This window comes from Hippocampus comes, unplaced genomic scaffold, assembly GCF_001891065.2.
Source record: "Hippocampus comes isolate QL1 unplaced genomic scaffold, H_comes_QL1_v1.1 scaffold226, whole genome shotgun sequence".
Taxonomy (NCBI): domain Eukaryota; kingdom Metazoa; phylum Chordata; class Actinopteri; order Syngnathiformes; family Syngnathidae; genus Hippocampus; species Hippocampus comes.
The window spans coordinates 215,223-233,409 of record NW_017805477.1 but is presented as its reverse complement, the minus strand read 5'-3'; positions in this window follow the sequence as shown (position 1 = coordinate 233,409).

The window sequence follows — 18,187 nt, the reverse complement described above, 5'->3', positions numbered from 1 at the left end:
AGAATAGCAAAGTCATCCGTATGTGGTTTCTTTCCTGCAAAGTGATTCCTTCCTGTATCATCTGGCCACCGGTAAATCTTGATCAACCAGAGAGTGGTGAGAACAACATTGATTTTTTTTTCATATGTAAAAACTAAAATAAATCAAGAAATAAAATATTCAATGACTCAAATGCTGAACTTGGTATTGAGTTATTGTTTTTTTTTTTGGGACAGTCGCTGCTCCATTTCACTGTCACAAACTTGATAAATGTGGAATATCGAAGATGAAACACAAACCGTTCCGTGACACCGATTGACCTTGTGAATTGTTTTTTTTGTGCCGTTAAAATAAAATAATTCCAGGATGCAACTGTTCTCTTCTGATGTCCTTCGCTTCTTATCCCTTCTGAGGCAACTCGTGTGACAAAAACACACACAAAGCCCCAAGAAAAAAAAAATCTCTTGATCCATTTCTACTTTTAGAACTTTTGTTCCAGGAGGACTCAACGGATCAACAACCGTGACTCTTAGCGCTTCTGTCCAAAATTAAGCGACAGGCCAAGAGTTGGGTTGCATCATGACTCTGCTTTGGCGGACACGGCGGCGGCCCTTGAAGCAAAGCTGCGAGCGGCTTCTACGCAGCCAATAACGCAGCTCGCGTGGTGGATTTCATTCAACCGAGGTCTCGAGCTGGGTGACATTTGACCAATGTCGTGCGTCTCCTTTGCCTTCCCACCCATTAATCCGACTTCCCTGGGCTAAATTCAATCCTGCCCAGTTCATTTCAAGTTTCCGTCCGTGGAGTGGCGCCTATATTTCCTAGATTTGAAAAATAACAACAGAATGTCACTCAACTAGTCACTGCTTGACATCTCATCGTGCACGCCTCACCTGCAGAGTGACAAAGCATGATGGATCGACTTACTGACGCGCACACACACACACACACACACACACACACACACACACACACACACACACGCACACGCTGTGGAAAGGGACCTGGAGAGAGACTGAAACGGAGTGATTGGAGTGACAGAGTTTTGATATTTCTCTGGCGCTATGCTCGTAAGCTCAGGCACTTTCTTCCCTCCGAGGGACAGGATCTGTTAAGGAGCTCTCGAGTGCCTTCAGTGCAGCCGGTACCGGACTAATTTAATCAAAGGTTAAGAAATATTGCGGTGAGTGTACGAGAGAAGCAATGCGGAGGGAAGTGTCATTTCACCGGGCGAGGAGGCGTAGGCGCGCTACTTTATCTCAGCGGAGTGAAAACAAAGTCTCCCAACAGTCCTCAATGTCTGCTCCGAGCACACGTTTCCATTTTAGCTGGCGGGTCCGCTAGCGAGGTCGAGCTTGTGTGACGGACCGGCCGGCGAGATGAGTGACAGCCTGCTGTTTCTCAAACGCTCCCGCGCCGTTAGTTTGGACACCCGTAATCCGGAACACACACCAAAAACACAACATCCACCGTTAGATTCCACCTCATTTCCCCAAATGTGCGGTTCCGCCACTAAACCGATTAGTATTCATTCCTGCTTGCACATTTCCTAAAATGACAACAAGTCAAACTGGAACATTTCCATCCATCTTCACATGGAACGCGGTCCGTTGCTCACCAAAGTGACGTCGGTGTCAACAGCCAATGTTGCATCCATAGGCCAAAGGCGTACAATTGCCGTATTACGGGATTAGGCGTGACACATGAGGACAAAAATACCTCTCAACCATTTGTGGCTGATCATTCTTCACGTGGAATGGAATATTGGTTATATGCGGCCCGTGTTGCATCATTCCATCCGTCCCGGCTGTTTCTGAAGAAAGGGAGGAGCTGGTAGGGATTATTTTGTGGAGGGAATAAAAGCAGTCTTAGCAAAAGGGCCTTAATAAAGCGATGAGATCCTGCTGAAATTCACCGCCAATCTTCATTGACCGGACATAAACAGCATGACCGATGCACGACGGAAAACAACACAGACAACAAGACGCTCTCTTGGCCGGGCTTGACGGCCATGTTGGGCCTTGCGCGGCGAGGAGGCGGGAAGGGGCGAGAGAGCGGGGGGGTGGGCGTGTTTGGGGTTTACGGCCTATCAGAAAGGAATCAGCTCACCTGCTCTCTGGGTGCAAAAAGACGCAGCTCGCCGGCTTTCGCAGACCAAGATTGCTTTCACCTGCATTCCCCCGGGCAACACACAAAACACAGGCCTCGGCCGGCCTGCCACTCAAACTCACACACACATACACACACACAATATATATATCTCCTCTGACTACTATTCTCTATGACTTCCCGAAAACAGAAAGATAAAAAGAGGGTGTTGCATAAAAAATCCCAATGATGCGGTGTATATCTGTGGTCAAACTTGCAAGCGGCATATATGGGCCTGCGCGCATGCCCGTTCATATGTGCGGCGATATCTCGCGTGAGACGGTGCGGGAGCCGCATTTGGTTGATCTTCCAGGATGTGGAAAAACGATGTCAAAAAGGCAAATCTGTATTTACCGGCAGACAGGTATCCTTGACGTGACAGCTATACAGTCATTATCCGGCTGTCATGTGTCGCCCGGGGGCCGCCTCGTCTTCTAGCAAAAAGGCCCACGGTTCCCATGCATGAGACGCGGCCCTATTAGCTTACCTGTTTCCAATTCAAAGGCCATCGCCGAGCAAAAAGACGCCAGAAGGACAAAACAAGGTGTCATATTTATGAATGTGTCAGCGCGGGCCCTCCCGAAAGCCGGCGCGCACCGTGAGCAATGAGACTGACAAGGCAACGGGGGCCTTTTCCCGTCATGACAAATGACACCTTCAAAAAGCACCAGCAATAAGAAACTCGAAGCGGCGTTGGTGCAGTGCCGCCACGGTTGCGGAGGGCGGGTCGGGGGGGATTATTGTGTTGGTGATGATGGGGGGGAGGCGGGCGCTCGTAAACCGCCCCGGTATTATTCAGACCCAATTAGAGGAAACTCAACCTGTAACATTGAAGAGTCGATCGTGAATATCAAATGCTGGATAATGACTGGATGAATTATCAAGGTGGAACAGAAGAAGAAGAAGACGAAGAAGAGGAGGAGGAGGAGGAGGAGGGGGAGGCGGAGGAGGCAGAGGTGGGGGGCGGTGAGGGCTGTGACAGTAGTTATTACCTCAGCGCTGACTCTTCAGGTGTGTTTTCAGGTGCGTGCAAGTCCAGGGAAGTTGACATGCTCAACCGGTGAGCAGAACCAGGTGCAGGATGTGCTCGACTGTTTCTGTCTCCGCCGGGGCTGCTGAACGGCTACATAATTGTTGACAGTTAACTTATCCAATTACAGATAACAGCCCCGCATGTTCTGCCAAGGAGCCGTAATTAGATCAAGACTAAAGTCTACCGTTTCAGCCGCTAAGAGTTTGCCATTAGCTGCCAATAGAAAATTCCCGTTCAACAAACACGGACGTGTGAAAAGACGGAACCCGCTTGTGCGTACTCACACCAGTGTGAGCGGACACCAAACGGTGCGTACGACATAAGCTAACATTCGAGTTCATCGTGGTAGCGTGAAGGCATCTTTCGTGGCAACTCGGAGTGCTTGCGAAACACCCTTCGAATGTTGACACCGCAGCGGTGGCGGACAGAATGTCTACAACGCTTTCGTTTTTACCCTCTCTGTGCACATGCGGAATGTATGCGCATCGTTGACTTGGGCAGACAGTACATGGCACTGGCCAACGAGATCATCACCTTTGGACAGTAAATATAAGGGTGGCAAGATGTACAGCATATTTGCTTCCGCCACATATGAATAATCGATTCAAAACGATAGATGAGGAGCAGACCAACAATATTGTTTGTTTCTTTGTTTTTTTCCTCATTTACTAAAGCTCTCTGCAGACTCCATTTCGCCTCCCAAAAGCCAAGAGCACTGCAACAGGATCAATACAAACTAGCCGCTCAGAATTTATACCATCGGCCGTGGCATTGATCTTTATCGGCAGTTAAAAGTTTCTGGAGCAAAAATAGGGCGGCTGTCTCTTGTTTGCTTCTTCAATTTCTCTGAGCGCTGCGATCGATGCACAGACATTTAATGACCGTGTGGGAGCGAAATCTCGCTCCATCTCCGCGCGCCTGCCATTCAGTAACCAAACCGCTATTTGATCTTCCCACATGCTTATTTTATAAAGCAAAGACTATTGTGTTAACAAAGACACAAGTGGGTAGAATGTTTGTTTACTTACGTCGCTCCACAAACCCCCCCCACCCCCAAAAATAAAATACATTTCAGATGCTGTTGGATTTAAAAAAAAAAAACCCTCAGATGGCAATCTACCCCAAATGTAGATGATGACAGACACTCAATGTTTGATATCAAAACGCTCTCTCTCAGTCATGGGAGAATGGCAGGTGTTCTGGCTCGCTTCTGCAGCTGAAAAGCCAGAGAAGCTGGTCGGGACCTCAGGTGGCGGGTGTGTGTGTGTGTGTGTGTGTGTGTGTGTGTGTACAGTGTGTGCTCAACCATTGACATCTGACCTTTACTGTTTGGACATTTTGGCTGTGCCACAAAAAAAAAAAAAAAACCCAAGGATGAGCTACTTTCACCCATGTGCACACCCACACACACACACACACACACACACACACACACACACACACACACACATACTTGGTTATGTCTCTTAACAGGTACAATGATGCAATTTACTGAATACTAAAGAGTTCATTTGTGTTGATAGACCCTCCCTCCTCAAAAACGGTCATGTTGATACATTTGGCGTAAGCTTCACAATCAATTTATACTCGACTGACTGCTTCTGGGCGGCACGGTGACGGGCTGCTTAGCACGTCCGCCTGACAGCGCAGAGGTGCGGGGTTCGATTCTGGCTCCGGATGTCCTGTGTGAAGTTTGCACGTTCTCCCCATGCCTGCGGGGAATTGACATTTTTGGTAAGGAAAATGACGAAACTCTGACAACCTTAGAGTTATTTTTGTTTTTAACCACGAAGTCAAATTAAAAAAATATATTTCGCTCCATTGTAGTTTACGTACCCGAAAAAAAAACAAAAAACATTTAAAATTGATTGAAGCCTAAACAAAGGCACGACTCCAATATATTTATGTTAATTTAGCATTTTCTTCTTTCAGCGTCGTCGCATGAGCCTTGCATTTTGTTCACGCGTACACATGAATACGGGAAACGGAGCGCTTATTATTTCTGCGATGGCTTGTATTGCTGCTGTTGTGTTTGTGTCGTCTGTCGATCTTGGCACCTGTTGTCCATGGCAAATAACGTGCTTTGTGGAAATTTTAATCACCTGCAAGTGCAAAACAAGAGCAATGCAATCAGGACCTAATTAGCGCAGCAATTAACACCTCTCACACTCACACCGCCCGAGTGTGCCAAAGCTCACACGTTCAGCTTGTGCGATTGCAGTTTCTCTTCTCAGTCGAGCATTCCAGCTTGGAAGGAATTTGGTTTATTCATGGGGAAAATTTTGTTGTGGCGTCACGAGTCAAACTATTTTTTTTCCACAGGCCGCATCTATTTCTTGGAGTGTGTCCATATCAATGTATCATCACCGTAAACATAAATGGATGGATAACTAGTTTTGCAATCAAAACCCAGTCAATAATTAAATGTGTTTAACTACTTTTCATTTATTTTAAAGAAAGGATCGGTAACCAAAAAATGCTTGCAATAACTCATATCTCGATGTTGTTAAAGGTGAAGGCAATTTGCAAGCAACAAACAGGAAGTTGACGCACATGATTTGCATTCATGGATCACACAAAAGATATCTCGTCCCCCATCTTGATTTTGACACCAGTGTTAACACTCATGCATTCGTGTGAATGTGAACGGTTGTTTGTGTGTGCCCTCAGAAATTGTGAGGGAGCCATGCTAACCACGTGCACCTTGCTACTTAACTAGAGAGCTAGACAGATCGCGAGCTAGGTAGATAGAATGGCGATGACAAAAAGTCATAATTAATTCTGACTTCATTCTGACATGCTATTTGTTTACTGTGCACATGCATTTTTAATGCACATTTAGCAAGACTCTCATTCTCACGTTGAGGCAATACAAACAACTTCCACATCCAGACTTTTGAAGCTTTTGTAAATATGCTCACATCCTCAATTTGTGTCTTAACTTGGCATGAAGTGGCGGCCAAGTGCACGAGGTCAGTGATGACTATTGATCAGGTCGCTGCTCAGCCAGCAAGCCTGATCCGTCATGTAGGGAACAGCGATAGATTGGTGTGTCACTGTCTGTCTGACTGTGGGGGCTCCAGGGGTGTGTGTGTGTGTGTGTGTGTGTGTGTGTGTGTGTGTGTGTGTGTGTGTGTGTGTGTGTGTGTGTGGTGTGGTGTGGTGTGGTGTGCATTGGCCTCGCCGGACTATCCATTACAGCCCAAAAACCAATACACTTCACTTCTACTTGAAAAATATGAACTTTATTCCCTGGATGAGGAGCTCATTATGGCTGTGGCTCAGACCAACACTGACACTGTCAGCTCAGTCACAACATCAACAATTGATCGATACGTCAAGCTACGGAGATGACAGAGGGAGCGTTTTGGCTCATTTGTCCAAAGCAAGCAGCCTGGCTGTTAACCATTAAACAACAGATGCTGGCCTTAAATTCGAATGCACTTCGTTTTCAATGGACGCCATATAATCATCCCAACAGAGCTGGCCACCAAAACTTTTGCCCCCAAAAGAGCAACATGTACCCGTTTGTCTGTGTTCCAAAAGTTTAGGATCTGGGGGTGGCCACTTCTATCATTAGGAATGCGCGTGCAGCTTTAGTTTGGGACGGACTCCCCCAATTTGGCAATGCTTTTATAGATTACAGTAAATTATGTGGTCAAACATGAGAAGCATCCCTTCATCTATTTTCAACACCCCAATTTTTTTTGGGGGGGTTGAACAGAGTGCTGGTCTGAATTAGCAGTTATAGCATTTTTATTTTATGACTGGATTATTCACACTTGCAACTATTTTTACAGCTTTTGTTTATGAGGCGTACGCCCCCCCTTCCCACCCCCCCCCAAAAAAAAACCCAACAAGGAGCCTTTCACCCATCACCCATATCTTGAAAAATATGTCATAAAGTCGGGGTTGAGGACCCAGTAGCAAGGCAGCAGCTTTAGTTTGGGACGGACTCCCCCAATTTGGCAATGCTTTTATAGATTACAGTAAATTATGTGGTCAAACATGAGAAGCATCCCTTCATCTATTTTCAACACCCCAATTTTTTTTTTTTTTGGGGGGGGGGTTGAGCAGAGTGCTGGTCTGAATTAGCAGTTATAACATTTTTATTTTATGACTGGATTATTCACACTTGCAACTATTTTTATGCCTTTTGTTTATGAGGCGTACTCCCCCCCTTGCCACCCCCCCGAAAAAAACCCAACAAGGAGCCTTTCACCCATCTCGCATATCTTGAAAAATATGTCATAAAGTCAGGGTTGAGGACCCAGTAGCAAGGCAGCAAGGCGGGAGTGCTCTTAAAAAAAAAAAAAAAAAATCCTAAAAACCAAAAAGAACAAGTGTCCAACTAATATTAACTCAACAAAAGTCCAAAACAACAAAGTGCTCGGTACCGAAACGAACACTTGGGAAAATGACTCAACATAACATGAATGGAACAAGGACCGAGACACACAGCAACCACCAACAACGAACCGACGGCGCCGCAAATAAAGCCAGGAACTAAATGGCAGCCAAAGTGATGACGCAACGAGGAACACCTGGACAAGACACCAGTGGCTGAGGGAGCTGATTGGGAGACACAAGGGACCCGGAGGACGAGAAGAGCTGCAAGAGCATCCAATGGGGGAAAAAAAAAATTGAAAAGAAGCGTGTATTTCACAAGCTCGCATCTAAATGCAAATAAACAAGTGTCCAACTAATATTAACTCAACAAAAGTCCAAAACAACAAAGTGCTCGGTACCGAAACGAACACTTGGGAAAATGACTCAACATAACATGAATGGAACAAGGACCGAGACACACAGCAAACATCAACAACGAACCGACGGCACCGCACAGAAAGCCGGGAACTAAATGGCAGCCAAAGTGATGACGCAACGAGGAACACCTGGACAAGACACCAGTGGCTGAGGGAGCTGATTGGGAGACACAAGGGACCCGGAGGACGAGAAGAGCTGCAAGAGCATCCAATGGGGGAAAAAAATAATTGAAAAGAAGTGTGTATTTCACAAGCTCGCATCTAAATGCGAATTTTCACGATTTCCCCAAATTGGCTTTGTGCATGCAAGATGCTCCCCACACAAAAAGACAGCCTGCGACCCATTTACAAAAGGCGTCTTTTGTACTCTAAGGCTGGATTTGAAATCCTAGCCACATCCTTGGTGGTGGTTCTGGTCTAAGTGGTGGGGTGGAATATTTGGGATAGCTGAATGTGCCAGGGAGCCACAGCTCTCGTCTGATTCAAATACATTTTTTGGTGGGTGACATCACTCGACGCTCCGAGTTGTTGACATTTGTGTCATCAGCCTCATTCTGTGGAGCTCCACAGAAGATCTATTGTGGTGTCGTTGTCTGGCTGAGTCAGAATCCTAACTTCTGTCATGTGAACTCCTGTCAAGAGACACACGGGCGTCCCAGCCAGTCGCAGGGCATACAGACGGCCTCAGATATCTATCTATCTATCTATCTATCTAGATATATATCTATATATCTATCTATCTTTAGATTTATATCTTTAGATAGATAGATATATAGATATATGTAGATATAGATATATATACACCAATGTTCTGTAAAAGTATACATCCAGTGGAAAGGAACGTCGTCCATTTAAGAAGTTTCCACCCCCTCCTTTGGCCATCTTCCCCTCTCACCATCGGAGCCACATAATTAGGAGTGAACACACAGGGATCGGAGTTTTTTTTTTTGGTGGGGAGGGTCGGGGGGGAGGAGGGTCGTCCTATAATCTTTTGCTGAGGAGGCACCTTGTCCTCTCCCATGTTTATAACATCATCAAAGTTGTGCCTCCGAGGGGCCCCCAGCTTCGTTAATAATTTAGGTGCATTGCTGGTCTGCCAGGCTGCGGGAGGAAGCTCGCACTTATTGAGTTTGTAAACTGTGCCATGATTTACATAAACACCTTTCATGCTCGTCATGCGTCATGAATTAAAAGACGGTGCCACTTTGCGCTCTCTTAATTATGGTGGTAGACGGTGCTTTTATTTCACAAAGATAGCAGTGAAAGAGAGGACTAGAAAAATGGGAGGCACCAAGAAAATACAGCCCAACCTTTCGTCAAACACAATCTATTTATCCATTTCCCTTTTATCGGATTTTCTCCAGGTGCTCCGTTTTCCTCCCACATTCCCAAAACATGCTTGGCAGGTTGATTGAACAGTTTAAATCCGTGGCCCCCAAACTATGGCCCGCAGGCCAGATTCGGCCCACCTCCGCATTTCGCCTAGCTCCCTGAACAATACTAGGGATGTATTTTAAGGTTGGGGGATTTTTTTCAGTCTGGCCACATGATCGAAATTTGTACATGCATCGAATGTAACATTCTATTCCGTCACACTTTTTGTTACAAACTGAGCCCGGCCCCCGTCGGAGAAGGAAAAAGTTATTTGGCCCTCAAAGTTTGGGGCCGCCTGCACATGTCAACAACTCCTGGAATTCAGCAAGGCAGAATCTGGAGCGCCGGAAAGCCACCGAAAAGGAACATTTCTTCACCTCCAGATTTATGGCCTGTAAAGAGCAGTTTGGCTGTGTGAGGAGTCACTGATTGAAGGCTACACATCAGGCAGGGGTGTCCCAAGTCGGTCTTCGGGGGCCGCCGTCCTGCCTGTTTTCCAGCTCTCGCAGGAGCAACGCACCTGATCCAAATCATCAGGAAGGTTCTCAAGCTGCTTCAGAGCGGGCTGATGAGCTGCTCATTGGAATCAGGTGCGTTGCAACCGGGAGAGATGGCAAACAGGCACGACGGCGGCGGCCCTCCAGGCTGGACATGCCTGCTATACACGCTTGCACTGTATGGAAAACAATCACTTAATTTCTTTTGCCACAGCTGCACAATCGAATTCAATGAAAAAAAGGACCAGAATAATGCAGTGTTGTTCAACATCACTGAAACTACAATAACAAATATACATCAACTACAGAGTTGTTATCTTGGTCATCTGAGCTTTTCGTGTAGCTGTTATTGTTTGTGAGCGTTGCTATTTTTTGTGGCTTTCGTGTGTGTGTGTGTGTGTGTGTGTGTGTGTGTGTGTGTGTGTGTGTGTGTGTGTGTGGGTGTGTGTGTGTAAGCAAGAGAGGCGCCCTTGCGAGTGGGTGTGTGTCACATTCATATCGCCAGATGCTAACTCGTGTCCTTTCTGGCCTGTAACCTGCCTGCGACCCACCCCAGAATATGACCACTTTTTTTTTTTCCCTCGGCACAATTCATGCATGCGATGCATAATTCTTGCCCAAATAAGTTTGGAGACAGCAACAACAACCACCTGACTCGGCTTGCACGTTTATTGCGTGCATGAGTTTCAGCTTGGTGTTCAATTATATTTGTATGTTTGCACGTCCGCTTGACAGCAGTTCATCCCTTCTTTAAACACGCATGATGTGGTTTAAAGCAGCTATCGCATGTTAGCTCTGGGAGTGGCCATCCAGCTTGCCAATTAATGCAAATACATCCCCGGAAATTTGGAGAGCAAACAAATCTTTCCTCTTCATGGCCACATTTTTCTCACTAGGCTCTTTCTGTCACCAGAGTTTTGTTTTTGGTTGTTGTTTTTTTTTTTTTCCGCCACTCTGTGTGGATTTAGATGGTGTCACTCTAATGGGTTTTACAGTTTTTAAAGCGATTATACTTTGGGATTACCACCTGAGCAGGAGGGGCTTGAAAAAGTTCAGCAATGCCTTTGATGTGCTGGAGCGTAAACACAACCTGAGGCTACCTAGCGAGGAGGGGCCCCTGCTTTGTTATTCAGAGCCTCGGACCTTAATTGTGGCGCTTGGGACAAAAGAAGGGGGCGGTGGGGGGGAAGGTAACATTTTTCAGGGGAAGGCTTTTGCAGGAGTTTTACATAATTGTCGAAAACAAGAGGCGTAGCTGTCAATGAAGCAGGTCGCGTTAGTCGTGTGCTCTTCACTGGATGTCTGGATTCCAAAGACCAACCACCAAATTACGAATTACAAAGGGAGCTCATTTACACCGCTAGTGTTTTAAATCATCCAGAACAAGCTATTGTGTGGGTACCCATTACTTGTTCTTTAAAAGAGTCGGGGCGACATTCAATGCTCAGCTTCCCGGCGAAAAATTATTGAAAGCAACGGCTCCACTGGGCCTAAGTACAGAGCTGTGGAGCTCTGTTAGCATTATGGCCCATGCAAATAAGCCTTAATGTGTCCACAAGGCCCTCTAAAGGCAAATACCTCCAGTCTCAGTCAAAGAGATGAGCTTCCTTCTGCTGCAGGCAGCCCTCAGCGCCACGCTCGTGTCAATTAGCATTTCGGTTCGTGTCTGCTCACTGAAAGTTTGGTTACGTTTACTGATTAGAGTGCTCAATCTCTTAGATTCCCTCGTATATTCCGAATAGGGTTCCTTTTGCGTTGCCCCTCTTTCCGTGTACTTGTGTTATTTATTTATTTTTAGGGTTTTTTTTCGCTGTATTTTTACACCGGGATCCCCGGATGGAGACATGGGAACCTCACAGAGGCCAAACTTCACTGTCTGCATCAACCATGCAGAGTATATAAAATCGGTATCATGGATCTTGAGCGACGGACTTTGGTTAGTTAAGTTAGGTTGACATTTGTCTTTTTTTCTTGGTGGACTTTGTTTTCAGTTCATTGTATTTCGGGTGCCGCCATATGATGCCTCCCACTGTGGCATTTTCGCCAGTCACTTGAAGATGCCACAGAGAAAACACTGGATTCAAGTGAGGCGACTTTTAGCCAGTGGCAGTGGAAGATGGCCGCCGGTAGCTTGACTGCTCACTACGGTGCAGATGAGCAAATGCTGTTGTCAACAACAGTGTTTTGGACTGACCGATTCTTACTTTTTATTGATTGTGTTCATTGTCGTCCAAATTGTTCTTGTTGATAGTTTATTGAAGGAAAAAAAAAACAACCCGTTCTTTCAGTCACAACCCACAGCTTGCGACCAAAACCGAAGGATCCTTCCTTCTCCATAGTACTCCCTATGCCGCCCCTCCACCGCCTGATGTTTCGGTTCAGTAACACCATGGCTTGACTATTTCCATTGTGTAGATGCTTTTATCTCCTTAATACATCCTGGAATTGTAAGTAAACCGCTGTCTTTTTGCACGCGTTAACGTTATGTGTGACAGCAGCCGTTGGCTTTTGGTCGAAAGTTTACAGTTGACGGTGCTCTTGACAAAGACGCGGATGAGAGGCAGAGAAGCCAAACAGCCTGCCGCAACGGTTATCGTCCCCATTACCTGGATTGTGAGTCGCTATTCTTTCCTGTCGAAAATGAAACGGCAAATCAATATTGTCATTCACAAGTTCAGATGAAACTCTTCTTGCTTTTACTGTCGCCGCGTTCTTTTTCCGGGCCATTCAAACTGCCGTAACAGTGACAAATGCGTCTCAATCGATTGTTGGTGGAATCAGCAAATTAACAAGTACAATGGTGTTGGGTCCCCCCCCCCTCCCCCCACCTTCGCTCACTCTATCCTTTGTGATTTTCTTCCTCCTCCAAAACGGAGCAGCGAGCGAAGCGATGGAGCAAAACACATAAAAAGACGGCAGTCATCAACAAACACAATAAAATCCTGATCTAGAAACTCGGTTTGCGAGACGAGAGACGATTGCCGCTCAAATGTTTTTGCAATTTAGAGTCAGTTGCCACAAACCACTAAATGCCCTTAAATAGTCTTGCGCACTTAAGGTTTTCACCAGAGAAATAGTTTCAACTCGTGTTTTATGTAGCCAGCAAGTGATTTAAATACGTCTATAGATGAAAAACATCCTCCACGATTCGTGCCAGACGTCATGGGTTCACATATCGACAATGTGCTTTCAATAGAACTTCAGATGTACACGCAAATGTGTTGTATATTTGCACCGCGCGGGGCCGGGCCGCGTGTTTTCATAGCAAATGAACTAAGCTCAAGCAGCGCTCTTGTTTGTGTAAAGGCGGACCGACCACAAGTGGCAGGAACATGAAAAGCGGGGGACGCACACACCAATGTCAAAAATCTGGACCAATTTGTACAAGATAAAAAGTACATTGCCAAGTGTGTGCTTATTCCTGTAATAGCGTGTGTGTGGCGGGGTACCTGAGATCACAGCGCACCATCATGAAGTCCATGACTCGTCCAACCTTGGTGTTGAACGCAAGAATAATCGATCAGTCTAATTTGTCAGAGACACCCGAGAATTGCGCCTTAACTGCCTTCGATCGTAAGGGAGGGGAAAATGCTCAAATTTGTCCCGATTTTGGGTGTGTACCCCACTTGGTGGTGTGCAGGTGAAAGGGTCTTGGGTTATTGCAGTTCTCCAAGTCAGCGCCAAGGTAGATTATATGAGTGAATGTGTCATGGGATTGTCTTGAGAGCAGGAATGCTGCTTTTTTTTTTTTTTTTTTTTTTTTTTGGGTGCGAGAAGGCCCGCTCGGGGTCACAGGTTCACATTCTGAGTGGATCAGCATCATCGTACGTTCAAGTGTTGCGGTAATTCTCTGCTCCCATCTACTTGAGTCAGGTCGAGGCGACGGAGACATACAAATCCTCCTCCTCACCGCCGTCTTATTGTTCGCAAACCCCAAGATGCATCTAGGCATCTTAGAGAAGGATAGAAGTGTTTTGTTGTCGGATACGAGCCCATGACTGCAGCTTTGAGGGAGTCTTGCGCAAGCTTTAGAGAGTAATTCCCGTTTTTTCTGCTTTTTTTTTTTGAACGTAGCAGGTCTTCTGACTTTTTGACCCGAGATAGGTCAAAGGATCACGTAAAACCGGAATGCAAGAAGCGCCAAATGCGGTCAAAGCCCAATAGCAAATGTCAAATGTCATTTGGAGATATTTTTAAATTTTTTTTTTTTGCATGAAAAATGGCGTAGAGATGATGATGATGGGGGCGGGGGAGTCGTCAGAAATTGTTTTCATGTTCTTAGGAGGGGCGCACCATAAAATAATTAAGAAGCAGTGCATTCGTTCATTCCAATCATGGCGGACTTGGCTGAGAGCGCTCCGTCCCTCCTCTCTTTCATCGACATCGCCATATAACAAAGATGCGGTTCCAGGTGTGCTGTTTGAGACCACTGATGAGGCTCATGGCAACAACAAAAGAAGTCAGTTAGAGGATCAAGTCAAGTCTCCGACATGCTTCCTTCGCACACACACGCGCACGCACGCACGCACGCTCGCACGCATGCGCGAGAAGGCGTGTCCCTTTTTCAGCCACGTTAAAGCCATCAGGTATTTACGCCACTTGCTCGGGTTATCAGATTTCAGGAGCTCCCCTGGGGCGCTGTAGCACAAAAAGACAGATAGTCATCCAGCCATGACCTCAGACATTGACAGAAGGTGACACACACAACGCACACTCACACAACGCTGCAGATAAACCACAACTCATGCATAACGCCACAAATGATCAGCCTATGCTTGTTTCATATGTTTATTCAACGCTGTCAGCGTGTTGGCCAAGATGGAGACAGATGCCGGTATTGATCCGGAAAATGCGTTTGAGGAGCTATGGCACTTTGACTGCAGATTATGGATGATAGTATTTTTTGTTTTCTGTTTCACACGCCGCAGTCGTTTTTTTCTTTTTTGTTTGTTTGTTTTAATGTTTTGGTGAATGTGGGGGGAGCTGAGCCTCCATTTTATGTGGGGGTTTTTTTTTGTTGTTGTTGTTGTTGTTGTTGTTGTTGTTGGGTTTTTTTGTCTTGTGCAGTCACACAGAAGCCATACATGCAAATCCCACTTCTTGGCACACTTTTTTGGGGGGGCCTTTGGTGTGTTTTAGGTTTTAATTGTAATAATGTTGTGATGGGCAGGTGAGCGCGGCTTCACCTGACTGACTGTTATTTCACATCAGCTCCGCCCGAGGGCTCGGAGGCCTTTTATTTACTTCCAATCATTTGAAGGCCACCTCGACTAGAAGATAAAAGGTAGACCGAGAGAGAACGAAAAAAAGGTGAGCCACGAAAAAAAGATGCAGAACTGGAAAGATGTGTTCAATCTTCTCCGCTCTTTGGTGGCACTTCAGTTTTCATCAGTCCGCCGTTTTAAAGCTTAAAATAGTTTCGACTTACAACAAACCGGGACAATCATATGATGATTGGGTGGTGAGGGGTCAAAGGTGAAGCAATGTAGGTGACAGCTTCCACTTTGAAGTTTCCGCATGCAAGTTCCCCCGCCTTTCTCATCCTCCCCGAGGCACTCTGTTGTTCTCCTCCCTTTGCATTCCCACCCTTTCTCTTTCACTGTCTCCTCGCCTTCTTTTTCCTTCTCATCTTTTCCTTCCTCCAACACACGAGGCTCGTCCCCTTCCTAAATCTGGAGAACCAAGAATGTGATTTGTGGTGCCAGGTTTTACGTGTTTGTCATAATGCCAAATGACACATATTAACAATTGTTTTTTTTTTTTTTTGGTCGATTTCGGATGGGGACGAAAGGTGCACATTTCTCTCCATCCAAAACTGTTCCTGTGTGATGTCAGTTTGTGATGCGCAATGCGTCTTGTAGACATTAATTGTTTCAGAGAAAGGTCATTGCAACCACCTGGGAATGGCCAAGTGCGGCTCGGACCTGATTGGCCTGAACTCCTTTTAAAAGGGGCTTGAGGAAGTCACTGAAGGGGACAGCTTGGAGAGCATTGATACACGCATTCTGTGAAACCTGCTTATGATCCCACTTGAAATCAAGAAAAGGGCAAAATCTCCTTCCATTTTGCCTTGTATCGACTTGACCGTAAACAAAGTAGCTTTCAGCATTTCACTCGGACATCCTCTTTCCAAAAAGAAGGTCCCCGTTCAGGAATGATTTGGAAAGTCGGCACAGCAAGACAAATGAGTCACGTCAAATCCCCGCTAACCTGCACTGGGCCTCGTTGGACCAAGTCCAGTACCTGAAAGCTACGTGTTTGCAGTCTCTTCAGCATCGCAGCGCTTGACGGTTCGTGAGCGAGTGCGTGTGTGTGTGTGTGTGTGTGTGTGTGTGTGTGATGATTCAAACAAGCACTACACCCTGTCACATTGTACTTTCTGCAAACATGACTTTATTGGCCAGTTACAACGCCAGTGTGAGAAATAGATTGTTTTGTCAAAGCAATTTCTTTGCCTAAGGGACGGAAGTGAGATGTGTGCAACCCCCCAAACCCCCCCACCGTAGTCAGTTTGAGGTGCACTCCACCATATCAGCACATGCACACCATACACACATGCGTGCCGTTCCACACGGTAGACATGCTTGAATGTTCTGGTAGCGATATCTCCAACACTACCTGCCGTATGACGTGCTGCTTTCAGGTCACGTCCGATGCAGCGTCCCCAGAGTGCCGGGACCGTGTTGTCTAAAGAGCAGACATTTGTCCGCTTTTCTGCTCTGATGAAGAGCCGCAACACCACCGCTTTCAGCGAATCTCCCCGGGTGGGAGACGAGAGAGGAGACACAAAGAGAACCACTCGGCGTGCAGACAGAGGGAGACAGAGGAAGGGGAAAGAAGACACTCGATCAGTGACCAAACATGAGTACAAACAGCGATCATTTGGTATCTCAAATCTTTCCTCTGCCCCGAAAAAAAAACCAGTCTTACTTTGTTGAACAAAAATAAATGAATGCAAGTCTGTGTCCAATTGTTGGTCAAAGTGCCAGGTGTGGACTTTGTGTGAAAACAAGTTTCTGAATTATCTTATGATCAAAACACTAGAGCTTAACTTTGAGAAAGTGAAGTGTGAGGATGAGCCCGGCTTTGAATGTTTGCCTGCTTATTTCACGTCTTCTATTTAAGGGTTTGCGCACTGTTCTTGTTGTCCCACCGTAACGGCGAGTGTTTGCGAGGCTCGCCAAAGCCAAGGAAACAGTATAAGTGCAGAGGGTCATCCTTTACTGTTCACTGAATGGAGCTCTCATAGCGTCCACTGAAAGCCCCTTGTAAGACAGGGCAGCTGTGTTTTTCGGATCCAAATTTTGAGTGAATTTTGCCTTTAGCAGTTCAACTTAATGTCAGTCAATGTGAACAGAAAGCATGAAGAATTGCAAAAAAAAATGACTCGTTGAGTTGACGGGGTAATTCTTTTGGAGTGGTATTAGGATCCTCCATGAAGCATCTCCAGTTGGTCCAGAATGCTGCTGCTCGCGTCTTGACTGGTACTCACATCAGTCCTACTCTGGCACTCCCTTCATTTTAGAGATCCGATTCTTTGTTTGTGAAATGGCATCTGACCTCTCGAAGCTCCGGCCCGGTGCCTCAGGTTTGTCGACCAGACATGAGACCGAGAACTGAGCGGAGGCTCGGAGGGGAAGGAGCCTTTTCCTTCTCCCTCTCTTTGGAATGAATCTTTCAAACTCATCCTAAAACTCATTTTTAGTCTTTGGCTTTTTTGACTCCATTTGATTTTTAGATTGCCTGTTGTTGTGCTTTCGACTGTCTTTGTGACTCATTGTTTGTTGTTGTAGGAATTATTTTGGCTCCGTATACAACGCTGGTTGTTTTAAAGCGCTCTAGAAATACAGTTGAGTGGAGTACTAGCGCGTTGTGTGATCATCGAGGTTGAGTGATTCAAGCTAACTTGTGGCAGTATCACCATGTCATTTGTCCTCTGGGGTTATTTTGGATGGGAGTCAGAGGGGCTTTTTGGGGTCACGGCCGGCAGGGGCACTTTTTGCCCCGAGGCCCTCTCTTCAGCTTGAGGAGCTTTTCAATCAACTTTGGACCCTTACGAGTTCTTAGAAATGGGCAAAAGCTTGGGAAAGAAAAAAAAAAAACTCTTTAAACTCTAGGTGTACAATAGCTTTTAAAGTGTATATATACCCTTGACACTTGCACAGGTTGGAAGTCCAATAATGAGCCATACATTAGACTGCACCTGAAAGGACATCAATTGCCGGCATCCCTGTATGAGACATCACAGGTTTTTCCAATGAGACCCAATTGTTCCAAGCTTCTCATTCGTCATCCTCGCTCATGTCACACCGACTCGTCTGACCCCTCGCTCTCATTCATGTGTTTCAAGTTGCCCACACATTGGACCACTAATGGCTCCTCTCCCCCCC